Raw genomic sequence first — 5,973 nt, 5'->3', positions numbered from 1 at the left:
AAAAAAAAAAAAAAAAAGGAGGTGGGTGCTGGTTGCTCAGGCCTATAATCCTAGCTACTCAGGATGCTGGGATACAAGGATTATTTCAAAGCCAGCCTGGTAGATAAGTTCAGGAGACTTTATCTCCAATTAACTAGCAAAAAACTGCATATGGAAGTGTGGCTCAAGTGGTAGAGCGCTAGTCTTGAGCTGAAGAGCTGAAGGACAGTGTCCAGCCCCAGAGCCGACAAAAAACAAAACAAAAAAATTATAAATAATTTTTTATTATTTTTTGGGGGGTCCGTTCGTGGTGCCTGAACTCTGGGCCTGGGCCGCTGTCCCTCAGCTCTTCAGCTCAAGGCTAGGGCTTTACCACTTGAGCCATAGCGCCACTTCCGGCTTTTTTTTTCTGCTTATGTGGTGCTGAGGAATCGAACCCAGGGCCTCAAGCATGCAAGGCAACTGCTCTACCACTGAGCCACCTTCCCAGCCCAAAATTATAAATAATTTTTTTTTTGATCCGGTCATGGGCCTGAACTCTGGGCCTGGGCGCTGTCCCTCAGCTCTTCAGCTCAAGGCTAGCGCTCTACCACTTGAGCCACAGCGCCACTTCCGGCTTTTTATTTTTTGCTTATGTGGTGCTGAGGAATCGAACCCAGGGCCTCAGGCATGCAAGACAAGCGCTCTACCACTGAGCCACCTTCCCAGCCCTAAATAATTTTATAGTGACATTAATTGTCTATGTGTAATACATGGATCTTTGGAGGACACATATCCAAAGATGTATAGGCAGTATGTTTTTCACTTGCGTATGCTAATGGGGAGAAAGAAGAAAAGAAAGAAAGAGAGAGAGGGAGGGAGGGAAGGAAGGGAAGGAAGGAAGGAAAAGAAAGGAGAGAAAGAAAAAGAAGGAAAGAGAGAAGGAAAGAAAGAAAGAGAAGGAAAGAGAGAAAGAGAAAGAGAGGAAGGAAGGAAGGAAGGAAGGAAGGGAGGAAAGGAAGGGAGGGAGGGAAGGACCGAGGGAGGGAAAAAAGAAAGGAAAGAAAGGAAGAGGAAAGAGGAAAGAAGGGGGGAAGGGAAAGGGAGGGAAGGAAGGAAAGACAGAAGGAAGGGAAGGGAAGGAAAGAAGGTAGGAAGGAGGGAAAGAAAGAAGAAAGGGTGGGTGAGCTAGTATCACATAAAAATATCTCTGGTAGCTGAGTGCTGGTAGCTCATGCCTGTAATCCTAGCTACTCAGGAGGCTGAGATCTAAAGATCACAGTTCAAAGCCAGCCTGAGCAGGAAAGTTCCTGAGACTCTTCTCTCCAATCCAATTAACCACCAGAAAACCAGAAGTGGCGCCATGGCTCAAGTGGTAGAGCACTTGCCTTGAGTTGAAATGCTCAGGCCCAGAGTTCAAGCCCCTTGACCAAAAAAAAAAGAAAAGAAAAAAAAAGAATTCTCTGATAAAAGAGAACTTTTGTAAAACTGTGACTCTTAGAATACACAATTTTTAAAATATTCTAGCTAGTGAAATGTAATTACCCATAAAGCACTTCTGTTGCATGCCTGGGTACAATGGCTGTATTCAGGTAAGGTACTTGCACCACTATTGGAGTTGGGAACTAAACCATCCACATTTTTTATAGAGCGTTATTTTTTGCCTGAATGAATAAATGGCAAGCTGGCATTTAAATTTGGGTCATTGTCAAACATTTTCTCAAGAATTAATAAAGTAAGATCATCAAGGAAAACAATTGAAAATGTCTGTTACCAACGATAAATATACTAAGCGTTTAGTGAAAGTATTTAGAAACTGGGCACCTGTGGCTCACACCTATAATCCTAGTTACTAAGGAGGCTGAGATCTGAGGACCACAGTTCAAAGCCAGCCCAGGGTTCAAGCCCCATGACCAAAAAAAAAAAAAACCACAAGAAAAAAAAAAGAATTTTCAAAAACTCATATATCAACCTTAGTGAGCTAATTGCTTTTCCATACTTAGAGCCTTTTATGATGGAATTAATATTGTACAAAATGGAATGTGACAAGATTTGGAGATTTGAATAAATCAATGATTTGATATTTTTCAAATGCATGCCATTGCAAAATTAATCATACATAGGTAAAAGATCCATTCAAAAGACAGCTTGCTCAGTGGATTTCCTTGAGATGATTTTAGAGTCTATACTACAACTAACTTTCAGAAAGTATCACTTGTTAAGTGTAGGCTTAATATCAAAGAAAAACATCTATTGTGACCTGAATAGATTATGAGACCAGATTTTATTTACATATTTCAAAAAATAAAATACTGGCTGGGAATGTGGCTTAGTGGTAGAGTGCCTTGCATGCATGAAGACCTGAGTCTGATTCCTAGTACCATATAATCAGAAAAAAGCCAGAAGTGGTGCTGTGGCTCAAGTGGTAGAGTGCTAGCTTTGAGCACAAAGAGGGTCAGGGACAGTACCCAGGCCCTGAGTTCAAGCCTCAGGATGGAAAAACAAAACAAAAGTACTACATTAAGTGAAGAAGCAGATATAGGATGCCATTCTCATAAAATTTTTAAAAGTTTATGAATATATAATTATTCTTTATAAAACATAGTTTGATACAGCATCAGTTTATTATATTTTAAATAAATAATTTAAATTCTCCATATGGTAAATGTCAATACTTACAGCTACAAACTAAAAGTTTTTGGTGACATCAATACTTTTTTTTATACCAGTACTGGGGCTTGAATTCAGGACCTGGACACTATCCCTGAACTTTTGTGCTCAAGACTAGCACTTTATCACATGAGCCACAGCTCCAGTTCCATCCAGCCTTTTCTGTTGTTGTTGTTGTTGTTATTGGAGATAAGAGACTCACAGACTTTCCTGCCCAGCCTGAGTCTGAACCACAATCTTCAAATCTCAGCCTCCTAAGTAGCTAAGATTAGAGGCATGCACAACTAGTGTGTGGCTTCCATAATTTTCTAGAATGTGAAGTGGTTCTAAGATTGGGCTGGTTTCATTTGGCCATTTGCAGGGTATAATGTTTATGGACAAATATAGAAATAAGCGATCATTTTCTAGTTAGGGCAGGAGGTGGAACATTGTTAGGTTAGAAATTCAAGAGCTACAGCCAGCACCCAAAGAGTTCATTGTTACAGTTAACAGCTCAGTGTTAACAGATCAGGACCCCTCTTCCAAAGGCATCAAGCCAGTCTTTTTTTTTTCTTTTCTTTTCTTTTTTGTCAGGGTGATGTCTGCATTGAAAAAAACCTAATAGCTGAAGTCATTTTTGCTTAGGAATCCTGTTTGTTCTCTTTATGTGAGTCTCCATATAGATTAGGGAGAGATTGGGTCTTTGTGATTCAAACAAGGCAAAAAGTAGTTGCAACTTGATATTAACAGGGCTCACAATTTCTGATCAAGAGTCCTTTTAAAAAAGAATAAAAAAGTGTTTTAACAATCCATTGCTTGCATGGTACCATAAGCAAGTGCAGACATTCAGCTTAAGGTTGACGTGGGAACTCCTCAGATGTCTCTCTCATTTCCAAAGACAGCTCTGAGGTTCAGGACTTTTTGGATTCTTGCCCTCTTATCTGAGGGTAGACTGCAAAATCAGAGTACTGTTTAGACATAATAAATACTTGGATTATGAAATAAAAAACTAGGAGAAACACTTTAGTCTCCTTGATGCCCTGAGATTTCCATTTCACTGGGAATGAAAAAAATCAAAGTATGACCTAACTCAAAAATGAGTTGGCATCCAAAAGGTAAATAAAACAATTAAGGCTTCTGGTGGAAATCACTTCTGGAAAAGCAACAAAAACAACAACAGAATGCCCACAAGACAAAAAGATCACTAATGAGATCAGAATAAGAACTGAGGGCTAGGAATGTGGCTTAGTGGTAGAGTGCTCGCCTAGCATGCATAAAGCCTTGGATTCGATTCCTCAGTCCACATAAACAGAAAAGGCCGGACGTGGCACTGATGCCCTAGTGGTAGAGTGCTAGCAAAAGAAGCTCAGGGACAGTGCCCAGACCCTAAGTTCATGCCCCAGGACTGGAAAAATAACTGACTGGGAGCCACTTTTTAAGTAGACTCTTTGGTTCTCTTTGTGGATGTGGGTATGTTAGTACTGGAGCTAGAACTCGGGACCTAGGCACTATCCCTTAGCTTTATCACTAAAGGCTGGTTCTCTACCACTTGAACCATAGCTCCATTTCCAGCTTTTTTGGGGGGGGGTCTGGTGGTGGGGCCTGAACTCTGGGCCTGGGCGCTGTCCCTCAGCTTTTTTTTCTTTTTTCTTATGTGGTGCTGAGGAATCGAACCCAGGGCCTCATGCATGCAAGGCAAGTGCTCTACCACTGAGCCACCTTCCCAGCCCTCCAGCTTTTTGATGGTTATTGGAGATAAGGAGTCTCACAGACTTTCCTCCCAGGGCTGGCTCTGAACTTAGATCCTCCGGTGTCAGCCTCAGGAGTAGTTAGGATTACAGGCCTGAGAAACCCCCTGTGTATCTACCTAGGTCATAAATGACCACTTAGCTTCTTCAAAGACGAAATCAAAGAATAATGGTTTACGGTTGACTGGACCTGAATCTCAGGCGTGCAAAGTGGGAAGAGTATTTACTTTGTAAGGCCCTGGTGAAGACCAAGACAGTGCGCGGAAAGCCTTACACACTGGAAGTGTCACAAGCCATGGTCATCATCAGGAGGATTCTTTGTATTCCCATCTGTGAGCACTTTCTGCCCGGCCTGTTATTTCTGCACAGTAAACCCTTTCTTTCTCGTCCTTCATATCCCTGAGTCATCATCATTAAGATGCCGGGTTCCAAAGTCATCTCTCCTCCTCCGGCTCTCTAGGGCTCCCCCTCCTGACTACTGAGCTCTCACGGAGAGTGGGGGGGTAACTCAGACTGAAAATCTACCACTGCCAGTCTCTGGAGACGCGGCTACCTGTCTTACAGGAATGTCCTCAATTCCCTCGGCCCACAGATGAACCAAGAGACCGCGACGTGACAGCCGGAAGGGACTCAGCCTAGCCCCCGCGAAGAAGTGAGAAAGAGGCTGGGGGCGGGGCCACGCCCCGAGGTGAAAACGAGGCTAGGGGCGGGGCCGTGCTTCGCCGAGGTGTGAGTGAGAAACTAGGGGCGGGGCCACGCACGGAGGTAAGGCGCGTTGTGGGCGGGGCCACACTGGAGCAAGGAGGGCGGAGCCACTCAGCGAAAAGACTGGAGGCGAAGGGGGCGTGGCAAACACGGGGGGGGGCGTGACCTATCGGGATGCTCCGGGTATCTCCGCGGGTGGCGCGCAGCCGTCTTCCTACTGCCCCCCCCCCCCAACCCAGCGGCATGAGGCAACGTAGGGGTTAAAGGCGGCGGGCGCCACCTGTCTGTACGCCGCTGAGGAGACACGCACGCCAGCGAATCCCGCGCGGGCGCCGAGAACAGGTGCCGCGCGCGTCAAGCGCCGGCAAGGGGCGCGGCCGGAAGGCCGGGGCGGGGTGCGGCCGGGCCGGTGTGTGCGTGCGTGCGTGTGTGTATGTGTGTTTGTGTGTGCGGTGTGCATGTGAGAGGAGCCGGGGAAAGGCCGGAAGGGGCTCCCGGGCTGCTGTGCGGCGCGCGATGTGGAGCCGCCGCCTCGGCCCCTGCAGCAGCAGCAGCCGCAGCAGCAGCAGCCGCCGCCGTCGCCGCTGCTGCCGGGGCTGCTGCCGAGTGGAGGGACATGGAGCGCGGCTGCAGAGCGCGGCCGCCGGCAGCAGCAGCGACAGTCCCCGCGAGCATCGCCGCGACCGAGGAGCGCAGCCCGCTCCGTAAAGCGCTGCCGGCTCGGCGGCGGCAGCAGCGACCGAGGCAGCAGCAACAGGGCGGCTGAACACCGGGCGGCGGCGGCGGCGGCGGCTTTCCTCCTCGCACCCTCCGCTCTCGCTTCGCGCCCCCTCGCCTTCACTTCCTCGGCCTTCCCTTTCGCTCCCCCCTCCCTTTTTTCTCCCTCTTCCTCCTCCGCCTCCTCCGCCTCCCC

This window comes from Dipodomys ordii, unplaced genomic scaffold (assembly GCF_000151885.1).
Source record: "Dipodomys ordii isolate 6190 unplaced genomic scaffold, Dord_2.0 Scaffold23, whole genome shotgun sequence".
In the NCBI taxonomy this organism is placed as follows: Eukaryota; Metazoa; Chordata; class Mammalia; order Rodentia; family Heteromyidae; genus Dipodomys; species Dipodomys ordii.
Note: the sequence above shows the minus strand (reverse complement) of the source record.